This window comes from Coregonus clupeaformis, unplaced genomic scaffold, assembly GCF_020615455.1.
Source record: "Coregonus clupeaformis isolate EN_2021a unplaced genomic scaffold, ASM2061545v1 scaf1335, whole genome shotgun sequence".
NCBI lineage: Eukaryota > Metazoa > Chordata > Actinopteri > Salmoniformes > Salmonidae > Coregonus > Coregonus clupeaformis.
This window is the reverse complement of record NW_025534789.1, coordinates 58,847-77,841: the sequence shown is the minus strand read 5'-3', so window position 1 is coordinate 77,841 and position 18,995 is coordinate 58,847. Positions and strand designations below refer to the sequence as shown.

Sequence of the window (18,995 nt, the reverse complement as noted above, 5' to 3'; positions counted from 1 at the left end):
AACGACCTACCTTTTACTGTCCCTGAACAAACAACTACCTACCTATTACTGACCCTGAACCAACAACTACCTACCTATTACTGTCCCTGAACCAACAACTACCTACCTATTACTGTCCCTGAACCAACAACTACCTACCTATTAGTGTCCCTGAACCAACAACCACCTACCTATTACTGTCCCTGAACCAACAACTACCTACCTATTACTGACCCTGAACCAACAACTACCTACCTTTTACTGTCCCTGAACCAACAGCGACCTACCTTTTACTGTCCCTGAACCAACAACTACCTACCTATTACTGTCCCTGAACCAACAACTACCTACCTATTACTGTCCCTGAACCAACAGCGACCTACCTTTTACTGTCCCTGAACCAACAACTACCTACCTATTACTGTCCCTGAACCAACAACTACCTACCTATTACTGTCCCTGAACCAACAACTACCTACCTTTTATTTGCCCTGAATTAACAACTACCTACCCTTTATTGGCCCTGAACCAACAACTACCTACATATTACTGTCCCTGAACCAACAACTACCTACCTATTACTGACCCTGAACCAACAATTACCTACCTATTACTGTCCCTGAACCAACAACTTCCTACCTATTACTGTCCCTGAACCAACAACTACCTACCTATTACTGTCCCTGAACCAACAACCACCTACCTATTACTGTCCCTGAACCAACAACTACCTACCTATTACTGATTACCTGTCCAAGATGGCGTAGCAGTGCGGTCGCTTTTATTTCATCGTCCTGTGTAAATATCCCGTTTCTTATTTTTTTTGGTCTATTTTGTATATATTTCTCAATTTTTTACTTTAATTCTTTAACTAAATATACTTTCCTGCAACCCGCCTCACCCAACGTGGAAAGGATTCTATTATTTCTTTATAACTTTAATCAAGAACCGTAAGCTGAAACGAGTGTAGCCGCAATCTGAATGGCTACCTGCTATTAGTCAACGTTAGCGTCTACACCACTGTCTGTGGCCTACACTATCCACCAGCCAGCTCTAGCTCTAGCCTGGACAATTCGTTGGCCAGTCTGCACAGCGTGCTATCGACCCAGCGTGCTATCGACCCAGAGCTTATTGGACTTTCTACCGGAATCACTGGACCCTAGCGCCGGATCATCACAACCAGCTAGCTAGCTGCAACCTGTTGTTGGCTGATTACCATTGCCCTATAGCAAGCACCAGTTAGCCTTGAGCTAGCCTCAGGCCCATCTCCCGGCTATCTACCTCTCTGTCAACCGGACGGGACCTCCTAGTGTTGACACTGAGCCCCGCCGATCCAACACGACTGGTTTGCCGACGAAATAGTCTGATGTGGTTTCAACAGGCTTCCCGTTGCGACAACCACGAAGATCCATCTGCCAGCCCCGGCCCGCTAGCACATGCAAACTACAACTGTGCTCCCTGCTAGCTGTGCTGAAGCACCAATTTGAACTGCTCTCAGACTCACATATTGCTGTTCACTGGACCTTATGATCACTCAGCTGCACAGCTGATGCCTGCTGGACTGTTCCTTTACACGGTACCCTGTCCTGTTTATTCTGTTTAGTCTTAGCCCAAACGTTATCGCTATTTCCAGTTGTGTCTTAGCTCTCTCTAATAACACCTGTGACTGCTTTATGCCTCTCTCCCATGTCAATTATGCCTTGCCTATTGCTGTTTGGGTTAGTTCTTATTATACAATTTCACTGTAGAACCCCTAGTTCCTCTCAAACTGCCTCATATAGTTCCTTTGTTCCACCCCCCATACACGCCGAGACCGGCTCAATCGATGCCTCCAATGACGCTATTTCTTTCATTGTTACCCAACGCTTAGGGTTACCTGAACTGTACTCATATCCTTCCATATCCTTTTCTGTACATAATGCCCTGAATCTTTTCTACAACGCCCGGAGAACTGCCCCCTTTATTCTATGTACCCAACGCACTAGAAGACCAGTTCTTAAAGCCTTTAGTCGTATCCTTATTCTAGTCCTCCTCTGTTCCTCTGGTGATGTAGAGGCTAACCCAGGCCCTGCAGCCCCCAGTATCACTCCTACTCCCCAGGAGCTATCATTTGTTGACTTCTGTAACCGTAAAAGTCTTGGTTTTCTGCACATAAATATCAGAAGCCTCCTTCCTAAGTTTGAGTTATTCACTGCGTTAGCTCTGTCAGTAGCTGAGTGTAGATGCAGTGTGGAAATCAAGCGCAGGAAACACGGGCGTTCGTGAACAGACTTTAGTCAACGAAAGCAGCACCAAACAGGCGAACAGCCAACCCAACCTGGAGGCAAAATACCAATTACGCACAAATAAACACAGTGCGTAAAACAACGATAAGCGCACACAGTGCGGACTCTCGAAACACAACAAAACACGAGAGCAAATCCCGAGAGCAACAGCTTGACAAAAAACAATCACACATAACACCTGACCCAACACACGATAACTAAATAGGAAACAAATCAAACACTAACAAGGGACAGGTGTACAAACAGACAAAACCAAACAAACATGAAACATCGAACGGTGGTAGCTAGTACTCCGGGGACGACGACCGCCGAAGCCTGCCCGAACAAGGAGGAGGAGCAGCCTCGGCCGAAACCGTGACAGTACCCCCTGACGCGCGGCTCCAGCCGTGCGCCGATCCCGGCCTCGGGGACGACCAGGACGACGCGGAGCAGGGCGCGTAGGATGACCCCGATGGAACTCGGTCAGCAGGGACAGGTCTAATATGTCCCTCCTCGGCACCCAGCACCGCTCCTCCGGGCCATACCCCCTCCCACTCCACGAGATATTGGAGACCCCCCATCCAGCGTCTCCGAATCAAGGATGGACCTCACAGTGTGCGCCGGAGCCCCTCGATGTCCAACGGGGCGGAGGAATCTCCTCTATCTCATAGTCCTGGAGTGGACCAGCTACCACCAGCCTGAGGAGAGACACATGGAACGCAGGGGTTAATATTCATGTAATCAATAGGCAGTTCTAACCTGTAACACACCTCGTTCAACCTCCTCAGGACTTTGAATGGCCCCACAAACCGCCGACCCAGCTTCCGGCAGGGCAGGTGGAGGGGCAGGTTTCTGGTCGAGAGCCAGACTCGATCTCCAGGTGCGTATACAGGCCCCTCACTGCGGTGGAGATCGGCGCTCGTCTTATGCCGACGGATGGCCCGCTGCAGATGGACGTGGGCAGCGTTTCATGTCTCCTCCGAGCGCCGCACCCACTCATCCACCGCAGGGGCCTCGATCTGGCTCTCGTGCCAAGGTGCCAGAACCGGCTGGTACCCTAACACACACTGGAAAGGGGTTAGTTGGGTGGAGGAGTGGCGGAGAGAGTTCTGCGCCATCTCGGCCCACGGAACGTATCTCGCCCACTCCTCCGGCCGGCCCTGGCAATAAGACCTCAGAAACCTACCCACATCCTGGTTGACACGTTCAACCTGCCCATTACTCTCCGGGTGGTAACCCGAGGTAAGGCTCACCGAAACCCCAACCATTCCATAAAGGCTCTCCACACTCTGGAGGTGAACTGGGGGCCTCGATCAGACACTATATCCTCGGGTACCCCGTAATGCCGGAAGACATGGGTAAACAGAGCCTCAGCGGTCTGTAGGGCAGTAGGGAGACCCGGCATGGGAAGGAGACGACAGGCCTTCGAGAACCGATCCACAACGACCAGGATGGTAGTATTCCCCTGTGAGGGGGAAGGTCTGTAACAAAGTCCACCGAGAGGTGGGACCAGGGTCGTTGTGGAACGGGCAGGGGTTGTAGCTTACCCCTGGGCAAATGTCTGGGCGCCTTACACTGTGCACACACCGAATAGGAGGAGACATAAACCCTCACATCCCTGGCTAACGTTAGCCACCAGTACTTAGTGCTAAGGCAGTGAACTGTCCGGCCGATACCTGGATGTCCAGAGGAGGGGGACGTATGAGCCCAATAAATGAGGCGATCGCGTACCTCGAGCGGAACGTACGTCCGACCCACTGGACACTGTGGAGGACTTGGGTCGGTGCGTAACGCCCGCTCGATCTCTGCATCGACCTCCCATACCACCGGTGCCACCAAACAAGACTTTGGTAGTATGGGAGTGGGCTCAACGGACCTCTCCTCCGTGTCATACCGCCGAGACAGGGCATCTGCCTTCCCGTTCTGGGACCCAGGGATGTAAGTGATATTAAACACAAACCGGGCTAGAAACATAGTCCAGCGGGCCTGGCGAGGATTCAGTCTCCTAGCTGCCCGGATGTACTCCAGGTTACGGTGGTCCGTCAAAATGAGGAAAGGGTGTTGAGCCCCCTCAAGCCAATGCCTCCACACATTTAGGGCCTGTACCACGGCTAACAGCTCCCTGTCCCCTACGTCATAATTCCGCTCCGCCGGACTGAGCTTCTTAGAATAAAAAGCACAGGGGCGGAGCTTAGGTGGTGTGCCAGACCGTTGTGAGAGGACGGCCCCAATACCGGCCTCGGACGCGTCTACCTCTACCTGGAATGGTAACGCGGGATCCGGATGCGCCAACACCGGCGCCGAGGTAAACAGGTCCTTCAGTCTCCCAAAAGCCCTGTCCGCCTCAGCTGACCACCGCAAGCGCACCGGACCCCCCTTCAACAGAGACATTATGGGAGCTGCCACCTGTCCAAAACCCCGGATAAACCTCCGTTAATAATTCGCAAAACCCAAGAACTGTTGCACCTCTTTCACAGTGGTTGGGGTTTGCCAATTACGCACAGCTGACACCCGGTCAACCTCCATCTTCACCCCTGACGCAGACAACTGATAAACCAAAAAGGAGACCGACTTCTGAAAGAACAGACATTTCTCTGCCTTGACATATAGGTCATGCTCCAAAAGTCTCCTCAACACTCGGCGCACCAGGGCTACATGCTCAGCTCGGGTAGAACTGTACACCAGAATATCGTCTATGTACACGACTACTCCCTGCCCCTGCATGTCCCGGAAAATCTCATCTACAAAGGATTGGAAGACTGAGGGAGCATTCATTAACCCATATGGCATGACGAGATACTCGTAATGACCGGAGGTCGTGCTAAATGCTGTCTTCCATTCATCGCCCTCTCTAATGCGCACCAAGTTATATGCGCTCCTGAGATCCAATTTTGTGAAGAACTGAGCACCGTGTAATGACTCCGTCATAGTCGCAATCAGAGGAAGTGGATAACTGTACTTCACCGTAATCTGATTGAGACCGCGGTAATCAATACACGGGGCGCAAACCTCCATCTTTTTTCTTCACAAAAAGAAGCTCGAGAAGCGGGTGAAGTGGAGGCCGTATGTATCCCTGTCTCAGAGACTCGGCGATGTAAGTTTCCATCGCCTTCCTCTCCTCTTGAGACAAGGGATACACATGGCTCCGCGGGAGGGCTGCTCCTAACTGGAGATCTATTGCACAATCCCCCTGTCTATGAGGCGGCAGCTGCGCCGCCCTTGTCTTACTAAACACCAGTGTCAAATCCTCATACTCGGGGGAATATGCAGTGCGGGCATTTGATTTGGACTCTCCACCGAGGTCGCCCCTATGGAAACACCCAGACATAGCCCCTCACACTGAACAGACCACCCTTTAAGAGCTTTCTCTCGCCACAAAATAGTAGGATCATGGGTAATCAACCAGGGAAGTCCCAGCACCACCGGATACGCAGGAGAGTCAATCAGATAGAGCTGAATCGTCTCCTCATGACCCCCTGCGTCTTCATCCTAAGGGGCGCTGTGACCTCCCTAATTAACCCAGATCCTAACGGACGGCTATCTAGGGCATGTACAGGGAAAGGCTTATCAACGGGAAGGAGAGGAATCCCTAACTCTACACAGAACTGGTGATCTACAAAATTCCCAGCTGCGCCTGAATCTACTAGCGCCTTATGCTGGGAACGAGGTGCAACCTGTGGGAAACAAACAGGCAAGGTTATGTGAATGACAGAAAGCTCTGGGTAAGTAGGGCGCCTACTCACCTGGGGGGACTCCCCAATGTGTGGCCTGCCTTCACCTCCACCGGGGGACCTTCCCCAACACCTAGCCGCGGTGTGCCCTCCACGGCCACAGTTGGTGCAGGGAACGGCCCCCTCGGGTTCCTACTCCTCCGTTCTCTAGCGCCAGCACCTCCGAGCTCCATAGGGCTCGGCTCGGAGGTGCCGGAAGGTGGAATGGGCAACCCCCACCCGGGACGTCCACGGGTGGCGAGCAGGGTTTCCAGCCGAATGGCCATGTCGACCAGTTGGTCAAACGACAACGTGGTATCCCTGCACGCCAACTCTCTCTGGACGTCCTCCCGGAGGCTGCAGCGGAAGTGGTCTATGAGGGCCCGCTCATTCTACCCTGCATCTGCCGCTAGAGTCCGGAACTCCAAAGCAAAATCCTGTGCGCTCCTCATCCCCTGTCGGAGGTAGAACAGACGCTCCCCCCGCCGCCTTCCCTTCTGGTGGATGGTCAAACACGGCACGGAAGCGGCGGGAGAACTCCGCATAGGTAATAGTAGCGGCGTCTATTCTCCTCCATTCGGGCGTTGGCCCACTCCAACGCCTTGCCGGTGAGACAGGAGATGAGGGCGGAGACGCTCTCGTGTCCCGAGGGCGCCCGGGTGTACGGTGGCGAGGTAGAGCTCCACTTGCAGCAGGAACCCTTGACACCCGGCAGCGGAGCCGTCGTACGCCCTCGGGAGCGAGAGCCGAATCCCGCTGGGTTCCGGAAGGGGGACAGGAGGACTGACCGATGGGGATGGTCCGGTAGGTGGGGCGTGGGTACCCCGCTGCTTTTCCATCGGTGGAGAGTGTTCATCACCCGATCCAGGGCGTGACCGATCTGGTTGATCCTGTCCTCCTGCCCACGAAGACGGTCCTCCATGATGTCCGTTGGCGCGGTTGCTCCTGCTGATTCCATGGGTTGATGTGTGATTCTGTCAGTAGCTGAGTGTAGATGCGGTGTGGAAATCAAGCGCAGGAAACACGGGCGTTCGTGAACAGACTTTAGTCAACGAAAGCAGCACCAAGCAGGCGAACAGCCAACCCAACCGGGAGGCAAAATACCAATTACGCACAAATAAACACAGTGCGTAAAACAACGATAGCGCACACAGTGCGGACTCTCGAAACACAACAAAACACGAGAGCAAATCCCGAGAGCAACAGCTTGACAAAAAACAATCACACATAACACCTGACCCAACACACGATAACTAAATAGGAAACAAAATCAAACACTAACAAGGGACAGGTGTACAAACAGACAAAACCAAACAAACATGAAACATCGAACGGTGGCAGCTAGTACTCCGGGGACGACGACCGCCGAAGCCTGCCCGAACAAGGAGGAGGAGCAGCCTCGGCCGAAACCGTGACAAGCACACTCCGCCAACCCTGATGTTCTAGCAGTGTCTGAATCCTGGCTTAGGAAGGCCACAAAAAATTCTGAAATTTCCATCCCCAACTATAACATTTTCCGTCTAGATAGAACTGCCAAAGGGGGTGGAGTTGCAATCTACTGTAGAGATAGCCTGCAGAGCTCCATCATACTATCCAGGTCTGTGCCCAAACAGTTTGAGCTTCTACTTCTAAAAATCCACCTTTCCAGAAATAAATCTCTCACTGTTGCCGCTTGCTACAGACCCCCTCAGCCCCCAGCTGTGCCCTGGACACCATGTGTGAATTGATTGCCCCCCATCTATCCTCAGAATTCGTACTGCTTGGTGACCTAAATTGGGATATGCTTAACACCCCGGCCATCCTACAATCTAAACTAGATGCCCTCAATCTCACACAAATTATCAACGAACCTACCAGGTACAACCCTAAATCCGTAAACATGGGTACCCTCATAGATATCATCCTGACTAACTTACCCTCTAAATACACCTCTGCTGTCTTCAACCAGGATCTCAGCGATCACTGCCTTATTGCCTGCGTCCGTAACGGGTCCGCGGTCAAACGACCACCCCTCATCACTGTCAAACGCTCCCAAAAACACTTCAGCAAGCAGGCCTTCCTAATTGACCTGGCCCAGGTATCCTGGATGGATATAGATCTCATTCCGTCAGTAGAGGATGCCTGGTTGTTCTTTAAAAGTAATTTCCTCTCAATCTTAAATAGACATGCCCCATTCAAAAATACAGAACTAAGAACAGATATAGCCCCTGGTTCTCCTCAGACTTGACTGCCCTTGACCAGCACAAAAACATCCTGTGGCGTACTGCATTAGCATCAAATAGCCCCCGCGATATGCAACTTTTCAGGGAAGTTAGGAACCAATATACACAAGCAGTTAGGAAAGCAAAGGCTAACTTTTTCAAACAGAAATTTGCATCCTGTAGCACTAACTCCAAAAAGTTTTGGGACACTGTAAAGTCCATGGAAAATAAGAGCACTTCCTCCCAGCTGCCCACTGCACTGAGGCTAGGAAACACTATCACCACCGATAAATCTACAATAATCGAGAATTTCAACATTTTGCTACGGCTGGCTATGCTTTCCACCTGGCTACCACTACCCCGGCCACCAGCTCTGCACCCTCCGCTGCAACTTGCCCATGTCCCCCCCGCTTCTCCTTCACACAAATCCAGACAGCTGATGTTCTAAAAGAGCTGCAAAATCTGGACACCTACAAATCATCTGGGCTAGACAATCTGGACCCTTTCTTTCTAAAACTAGCCGCCGAAATTGTCGCAACCCCTATTACTAGCCTGTTCAACCTCTCTTTCGTAACGTCTGAGATCCCCAGAGATTGGAAAGCTGCCGCGGTCATCCCCCTCTTCAAAGGGGGTGACACTCTAGATCCAAACTGTTACAGACCCATATCCATCCTGCCCTGCCTTTCAAAAGTTTTTGAAAGCCAAGTCAACAAACAGATCACCGACCACTTCGAATCCCACCGTACCTTCTCCGCTATGCAATCCGGTTTCGAGCTGGTCATGGGTGCACTTCAGCCACGCTCAAGGTCCTAAACGATATTATAACCGCGATCGATAATAGACAGTACTGTGCAGCCGTTTTCATTGACCTGGCCAAGGCTTTCGACTCTGTCAACCACCGCATTCTTATTGGCAGACTAAATAGCCTTGGTTTCTCAAATGACTGCCTCGCCTGGTTCACCAACTACTTCTCAGATAGAGTTCAATGTGTCAAATCGGAGGGCCTGTTGTCTGGACCTATGGCAGTCTCTATGGGGGTGCCACAGGGTTCAATTCTTGGGCCGACTCTTTTCTCTGTGTATATCAATGACGTCGCTCTTGCTGCTGGTGACTCTCAGATCCACCTCTACGCAGACGACACCATTTTGTATACATCTGGCCCTTCATTGGACACTGTGTTAACAAACCTCCAAACGAGCTTCAATTCCATACAACACTCCTTCAGTAGCCTCCAACTGCTCTTAAACACTAGTAAAACTAAATGCATGCTCTTCAACCGAACGCTGCTTGCACCCGCCCACCCGACTAGAATCACTACTCTCGACGTGGTCTGACCTAGAGTATGTGGACAACTACAAATATCTAGGTGTCTGGTTAGACTGTAAACTCTCCTTCCAGACTCACATTAAGAATCTCCAATCCAAAGTTAAATCTAGAATCGGTTTCCTATTTCACAACAAAGCCTCCTTCACTCATGCTGCCAAACATGCCCTCGTAAAACTGACTATCCTACCGATCCTTGACTTCGGTGATGTCATTTACAAAATAGCCTCCAACACTCTACTCAGCAAATTGGATGTAGTCTATCACAGTGCCATCCGTTTTGTCTCCAAAGCCCCATATAATACCCACCACTGTGACCTGTACGCTCTTGTTGGCTGGTCCTCACTACATATTCGTCGCCAAACCCACTGGCTCCAGGCCATCTATAAATCACTGCTAGGCAAATCCCCGCCTTATCTTAGCTCATTGGTCACCATAGCAACACCCACCCGTAGTCTGCGCTCCAGCGGGTATATCTCACTGGTCATCCCCAAAGCCAACACCTCCTTTGGCCGCAATTCCTTCCAGTTCTCTGCTGCCAATGACTGGAACAAATTGCAAAAATCTCTGAAGCTGGAGACACTTATCTCCCTCACTAACTTTAAGCATCAGTTGTCAGAGCACCTTACCGATCACTGCACCTGTACACAGCCCATCTGAAATTAGCCCGCCCAACTACCTCATCCCTATATTGTTATTTATTTTGCTCATTTGTACCCCAGTATCTCTATTTGCACATCATCTCTTGCACATCTATCATTCCAGTGTTAATACTAATTGTAATTATTTTGCACTATAGCCTATTTTATTGCCTTACCTCCATAACTTGCTAAATTTGCACACTGTATATTATATGTATTTCTGTTGTATTTTTGACTTTGTTTTGTTTTACCCCATATGTAACTCTGTGTTGTTGTTTTTATCGCACTGCTTTGCTTTATCTTGGCCAGGTCGCAGTTGTAAATGAGAACTTGTTCTCAACTGGTTTACCTGGTTAAATAAAGGTGAAATAAAAATAAATAAAATAAATACTGTCCCTGAACCAACAACTACCTACCTTTTATTGGCCCTGAATTAACAACTACCTACCTTTTATTGGCCCTGAACCAACAACTACCTACATATTACTGTCCCTGAACCAACAACTACCTACCTATTACTGACCCTGAACCAACAACTACCTACCTTTTATTGGCCCTGAACCAACAACTACCTTCCAACAACTAACTACCTATTACTGTCCCTGAACCAACAACTACCTACTTATTACTGACCCTGAACCAACAACTACGTACCTATTATTGACCCTGAACCAACAAATACCTACCAACAACTACCTACCAACAACTACCTACCTATTACTGTCCCTGAACCAACAACTACCTCCCTTTTAATGGCCCTGAACCAACAACTACCTACATATTACTGACCCTGAACCAACAACTACCTATCTTTTATTGGCCCTGAACCAACAACTACCTACCTATTACTGTCCCTGAACCAACAACTACCTACCTATTACTGTCCCTGAACCAACAACTACCTACCTATTACTGTCCCTGAACCAATAACTACCTACCTATTACGTCTCTGAACCAACAACTACCTACCTTTTAATGGCCCTGAACCAACAACTACCTACATATTACTGACCCTGAACCAACAACTACCTATCTTTTATTGGCCCTGAACCAACAACTACCTACATATTACTGACCCTGAACCAACAACTACCTACCTATTACTGTCCCTGAACCAACAACTACCTACCTATTACTGTCCCTGAACCAACAACTACCTACCAACAACTACCTACCTAGTCCCTGAACCAACAACTACCTACCTATTACTGTCCCTGAACCAACAACTACCTACCAACAACTACCTACCTAGTCCCTGAACCAACAACTACCTACCTATTACTGTCCCTGAACCAACAACTACCTACCTATTACTGTCCCTGAACCAACAACTACCTACCTATTACTGTCCCTGAACCAACAACTACCTACCAACAACTACCTACCTAGTCCCTGAACCAACAACTACCTACCTATTACTGTCCCTGAACCAACAACTACCTACCTATTACTGACCCTGAACCAACAACTACCTACATATTACTGACCCTGAACCAACAACTACCTACCTTTTATTGGCTCTGAACCAACAACTACCTATATATTACTGTCCCTGAACCAACAACTACCTACCTATTACTGTCCCTGAACCAACACCTACCTACCTATTACTGTCCCTGAACCAACAGCTACCTACCAACAACTACCTACCTATTATTGACCCTGAACCAACAACTACCTACCTATTACTGTCCCTGAGCCAACAACTACCTACCTATTACTGTCCCTGAACCAACAACTACCTACCTATTACTGTCCCTGAACCAACAACTACCTACCTATTACTGACCCTGAACCAACAACTACCTACCAACAACTACCTACCTATTACTGTCCCTGAACCAACAACTACCTACCTATTACTGTCTCTGTGTCACGACTTCCGCCGAGGCTGCCTCCCCTCCTTGTTCGGGCAGGTTTCGGCGTTCGGCGTCACCGGCTTACAAGAAACTGCCGATCCATTTATCATCACTCCATTTGTCTTGTCTTCAATCACACACACCTGGTCGTTATCCCCTCATTAGTCATTGTATAAGTGTTCCCTCTGCTTCCTTGTCTGTGTGGGTGATTGTGTAATGTGGAGGTTAGTGAAGCTCGGTGGAGCTCGTGTATTTTGTATCGACAGGAGTATTTCCTGTGTGTAATGTATTTTCCAGTGCGCCTGTTTTTGTGCATTTCTGCGTAAACCTGTATTTTGGGGATTAAAGCCTGTTCTTCTGTGATTTACCCTCCTGCGCCTGACTCCTTCAACACCACCTCATCACACTGAACCAACAACTACTTTCCTATTACTGTCCCTGAACCATCTTTCTATTGTCTCACATCCACTCCCTCCTCTGTCTCTCTCTCTCCCTCCATCTCTCTACTGTCTCTCACATCCACTCCCTCCTCTGTCTCTCTCTCTCCCTCCATCTTTCTACTGTCTCTCACATCCACTCCCTCCTCTGTCTCTCTCTCTCCCTCCATCTCTCTAGTCTCTCACATCCACTCCCTCCTCTGTCTCTCTCTCTCTCCCTCCATCTCTCTATAGTCTCTCACATCCACTCCCTCCTCTGTCTCTCTCTCCCTCCATCTCTCTACTGTCTCTCACATCCACTCCCTCCTCTGTCTCTCTCTCTCCCTCCATCTCTCTAGTCTCTCACATCCACTCCCTCCTCTGTCTCTCTCTCTCTCCCTCCATCTCTCTATAGTCTCTCACATCCACTCCTTCCTCTGTCTCTCTCTCTCCCTCCTCCTCTGACTGTCTTCCTCTCTCCCTCCTCCTCTGACTGTCTCCCTCTCTCCCTCCTCCTCTGACTGTCTCCCTCTCTCCCTCCTCCTCTGACCGTCTTCCTCTCTGCTTCGTCCTCTGACTGTCTCTGCCCCCTTGTTTTCTCTTATCTATCTCTTCCTTCCCCTGCTACCACTCCCTTCCTTCCTTCCATCTCTCTATCATGTCTCAACGTAACTCTCTCTAATAAGAATGGTATCACCCAACACCTATTAGGTGGTAGTCATGGAAACAAAACCACTTACCACTTACCTCAGTCAGCCAACTCTACTGACCCAGGACACCACAGACATGTTCAGCCTTATCAGGTAGTCCTTATCCTTATCTAACATCAGTAGGAGCAGAGGCCAGGTGACATGTTCCCGATAACACACCAATGGGGCCTGGCTAGATAGGATCCTATCTTGAAGAATCTTGACTCTCATCTTGCAAGGTATCAAATGTACTGATGTCCAAACATAACCATCTGAAATACAGGATGCCCAGTCCTTCGTGGGTAATGAATAAGCAGTCAAACCTGTATTTGAGTTCAACCTATTTCATTTATTTCCTGAAACAATATTGGTTGCAGCGTTATGAGTATTCTGTGCCGTAGTGAACATGCCTCTTGTTAAACATGAAGTCTGGTTTGAAATGTGTTGGATGTATCATAACCTCATAATCACACTGCCACAACAATAATGGTAAATACTGTTCACATTTTAAATAGCCAGCATTAGCATTCTGAAATTATGACAGGCTAGACTAGACGTTTATAGTTGATCAAAATCTCATCTGCTGCTGGCCTCAATGTTATATAGACTAGAGGTGAGATGAATGTCAATATGAGTGTGTTTAAAAACACTCTCTCTCATACACACAAACACACAACACACACACACACACACAGGTAGCACACAAACAAACATACTGAGAGTCGTGCAGGGGCTCGGTTGTGCAGGCAAAAATATGTATATCTCTCAGCTGTGTGTTTCATGAGAAGTAGTCATTGAGGATTCTTCTCCCATCTCCACTAGAGGAACAGCAGGAATATAAATCATACAGGCAATTTGGGTGGTAGAATCGACTAGAGACCTACCAGAGTGGTGGACAGAATACAGGACAGTATTATACTATGTAGAGGACAGGGGTGGATAGAATACAGGACAGTATTATACTATGTAGAGGACAGGGGTGGATAGAATACAGGACAGTATTATACTATGTAGAGGACAGGGGTGGATAGAATACAGGACAGTATTATACTATGTAGAGGACAGGGGTGGATAGAATACAGGACAGTATTATACTATGTAGAGGACAGGGGTGGATAGAATACAGGACTATATTATACTATGTAGAGGACAGGGGTGGATAGAATACAGGGACAGTATTATACTATGTAGAGGACAGGGGTGGATAGAATACAGGACAGTATTATACTATGTAGAGGACAGGGGTGGATAGAATACAGGACTATATTATACTATGTAGAGGACAGGGGTGGATAGAATACAGGACAGTATTATACTATGTAGAGGACAGGGGTGGATAGAATACAGGACTATATTATACTATCTAGAGGACAGGGGTGGATAGAATACAGGACAGTATTATACTATGTAGAGGACAGGGGTGGATAGAATACAGGACTATATTATACTATGTAGAGGACAGGGGTGGATAGAATACAGGACTATATTATACTATGTAGAGGACAGGGGTGGATAGAATACAGGACAGTATTATACTATGTAGAGGACAGGGGTGGATAGAATACAGGACTATATTATACTATGTAGAGGACAGGGGTGGATAGAATACAGGACTATATTATACTATGTAGAGGACAGGGGTGGATAGAATACAGGACTATATTATACTATGTAGAGGACAGGGGTGGATAGAATACAGGACTATATTATACTATGTAGAGGACAGGGGTGGATAGAATACAGGACAGTATTATACTATGTAGCAGGGTTTTAATATTGTGCAGTTACACTTCTCTGCCAGCAGTGGGCGACACCACTAGTGTACAGGTGTGTGAATGAGTACCTGAATGAGTCCCTGTCAGTCCAGAATAGATTGCAGATATGTTGAAACCCTGACCCAAATAGACACACTTAAATACCGGGTAAGTTAATATGGTTTTAACTGCCTCTACCTCTATTTTCCCACAGGAAAACCCTTACATGTGCAACAACGAGTGTGACGCCACCACAGAAGAACTAGCCCACCCTCCGGAGCTCATGTTCGACTTCGAGGGCCGCAACCCCACAACCTTCTGGCAGTCCAGTTCCTGGAAGAAGTACCCCAAACTCCTGGAGGTCAACATCACTCTGTCCTGGAACAAGACCATCGAGTTGACCGACGACATCGTCCTAACCTTCGAGTCTGGCCGCCCTGAGCAGATGCTTCTGGAGAAATCGCTAGACTACGGTAAAACCTGGACCCCTTACCAGTTCTACGCTACCGACTGCCTCGACGCCTTCACCATGGAGCCCAAGACGGTCAACGAGCTGACCCAGCGAACCCTCCTCGACATCATCTGCACTGAGGACTACTCCCGTGGCTACGTGTGGAAGTACGATAAAACAGTCCGCTTCGAGATCAAGGACCGGTTTGCGCTGTTCGCCGGGCTGCAGCTGTACAACATGGCGTCGCTGTACGGTCAACTGGACACCACCAGGAACCTCCGGGACTTCTTCACGGTGACAGACCTGAGGATACGGCTGCTGAAACCGGCCACCGGGTCCACCATGGTAGATGAAAACAACCTGTCCAGATACTTCTACGCCATCTCTGACATCAAGGTGCAGGGACGGTGAGAGAGATGGCTTATCTTTATTTGTTCGTTATTTCCCTTTACAGGTGTGTGTATATCTCTCTAGCATGCTAGCGATATCCATAGTCTTCCAGTCATTGTGCTAACGCTAGTTAGCATAGGCTTGCAAAACTACCTCTAACTTCCTTCATACTGGACACAGAGACATACAAATGGTATCCACTAGTTCATCTGACACTGGGGCAGTGGTGTAAAGTACTTAAGTAAAAATACTTTAAAGTACTACTTAAGTAGTTTTTTTTTTTGTATCTGTACTTTACTTTACTATTTATATTTTTTTGACAACTTTTACTTTTACTTCACTACATTCCTAAAAACAATTATTTACTTTTTACTCCTTACCTTTTCCCTGACACCCAAAAGTACTTCTTACATTTTGAATGCTTAGCAGGACAGAAAATGGTCCAATTGACACACTTATCAAGAGAACATCCCTGGTCATCCCAACTGCCTCTGATCTGGCGGACTCACTAAACACAAATGCTTCGTTTGTAAATGGCGTCTGAGTGTTTGAATGTGCCCCTTTCTATCCGTATTTTTATTTTATTTTAAATGGTGCCCTCTGGTTTGTTTAATATAAGGAATTTGAAATGATTAATACTTTTACTTTTGAAACTTAAGTATATTTTAGCGATTACATTTACTTTTGATACTTAAGTACATTTAAAACCAAATACTTTTAGACTTTCACTCAAGTAGTATTTTACTGGGTGACTTTCACTTTTACTTGAGTCATTTTCTATTAAGTCATCTTTACTTTTACTCAAGTATGACTGTTGGGTTTCCACCACTGCTCCGGGGAAGTAGATAAAGGGCGTCATTGCCAAAATTCCGAAGTAACCATTTAATATTAATCTATTGTATTGACAAGATGGTCGAGTGACCACTCTAACAATATAAATGTCCTCAAAGATGGAAGGCAGGCGGGAGAAGGCGAGATCATGTGGGTCCATTCTAGACAATGAGTGTTCCCGAGTAAGCACAGCGGTCTAAGTCACTGCATCTCAGTGCTTGAGGCGTCACTACAGAAACCCTGGTTCGATTCCATGCTGTATCACAACCGGCCGTGATTGGGAGTCCCATAGGGGCGGCACACAATTGGCCCAGCGTCGTCCGGGTTTGGCCGGTGTAGGCCGTCATTGTAAATAAGAATTTGTTCTTAACTGACTTGCCTAGTTAAATAAAGGTTAAAAAAATATATATATATATGCTTGTGAGCAACACTGATATAAAGCAGTATTTTCGAACTTCATGAAATGCCACGTGCGTCTACTTATATCAGTGCATTTATAACAACCTAACCATTATGAAACGTATATTCAATCAAACAAGCCTCACGTAGCAAATTAGCAATGAATACATTCCTCACTTCATGGTTTTATTTTGGGCAGAGTAAACCCTAACCCTTCGCCTCTTCCTCTCTGTTAAAATCCTATGAGTGTTGATTCCTTTTGTATGAGCTGAATGCTCTATGTTGGCTGGGACAGGGCCTGGATACACGGTTATGACCCCTGTAATTAACAGTGTACGTCCCAAATGACACCCTATTCACCACATAGTGCACTATGGGCCTCCATAGGGCTCTGGTCAAAAGTAGTGCACTATGTAGGGAATAGAGTGTCATTTGGGGCTAAGCCGAGGGTTTAAATTTGACATCCATCTGCAGGAGACAGCCACGGTAACACACCCCAGCGAGCCTTAACTGTCTGATAAAATATTTTCCGGTCATTGTTTCATCATGAGATTTCCAACGGTTTAGAGAGATGATAAAACATAACACATATATTATTTTATAGCCCCATAGATGCATAATGACCCACCTGTGGATCATAAACACACTCCACAGCTGTTCACTGAATGAGAACGGTGTGTGTGTGTGTGTGTGTGTATGTGTGTGTGTGTGTGTTTTTGTGTGTGTGTTTGTGTGTATAGTTGGTTTATATGAGGATAACTACGCTCAGTAATGACTCGTCTGATTGGGCCTGGGTGAGTTGGAACAGTTTAGCTCCAAATTAGAATTCCGTCCAGTCGACTTGGAATGGGACATTACAACAATTAGAATGTTGGTTAATAGGGAGGAGACAAATCTGGTCACTAAGAGTGTTGTCTGCTGAGTAAATAGTTACCACTGGGGACATTAATAATCTCAGAGAACCTATAGGAGATAACATTACTGGAGCATTCCTCCTCTCTACTTCAACATTACTGGAACATTCCTCCTCTCTACTTCAACATTACTGGAGCATTCCTCCTCTCTACTTCAACATTACTGGAGCATTCCTCCTCTCTACTTCAACATTACTGTATCATTCCTCCTCTCTACTTCAACATTACTGGAGCATTCCTCCTCTCTTCTTCAACATTACTGGAGCATTCCTCCTCTCTACTTCAACATTACTGGAGCATTCCTCCTCTCTACTTCAACATTACTGGAGCATTCCTCCTCTCTACTTCAACATTACTGGAGCATTCCTCCTCTCTACTTCAACATTACTGGAACATTCCTCCTCTCTACTTCAACATTACTGGAGCATTCCTCCTCTCTACTTCAACATTCCTCCTCTCTACTTCAACATTACTGGAGCATTCCTCCTCTCTACTTCAACATTACTGGAGCATTCCTCCTCTCTACTTCAACATTACTGGAGCATTCCTCCTCTCTACTTCAACATTACTGGAGCATTCCTCCTCTCTACTTCAATATTACTCCTCTCTACTTCAACATTACTTCTCTCTACTTCAACATTACTGGAGAAGGCAGAACAAATAGAAGGTATTATAGGGTGTTGTACTGTTGCCTGTGGGTGTTTAGCTCAACACAGTAGGGACAGACACATCACTGAGGAGACAGACACATATTTTTATTTTGCCCTTATTTTACCAGCTAAGTTGACTGAGAACACATTCTAATTTACAGCAACTACCTGGGGAATAGTTACAGGGGAGAGGAGGATGAATGAGCCAATTAGAAACTGGGGATGATTAGGTGGCGATGATGGTGTCACGCTCGTCTAAGGAGGGAGAGGACCAAGGCGCAGCGTTGAAAGCAAACATATTTATTATATGAATGATCACACGATCAAAACAACGAAACGTGACGTCCTTGGTTACATAAACAAACCAACACGGAACAAGAAACCACAAATAATGAATGCCAAAAGGCTACCTAAGTATGACTCCCAATCAGAGACAACGAGCTACAGCCGTCTCTGATTGGGAGCCACCCTGGCCAACATAGAATTACAACAACTAGAACATAAACAAAATGAAAAGTCACACC

General features: G+C 47.5%; 1 pseudogene; it reads left to right on the top strand.

Annotated features, from left to right (window-relative positions):
* Positions 1-15,698, top strand: part of LOC123486846 — a 43,690-nt pseudogene extending 27,992 nt beyond the window's left edge.
* The last annotated feature ends 3,297 nt before the right edge of the window (positions 15,699-18,995 follow it).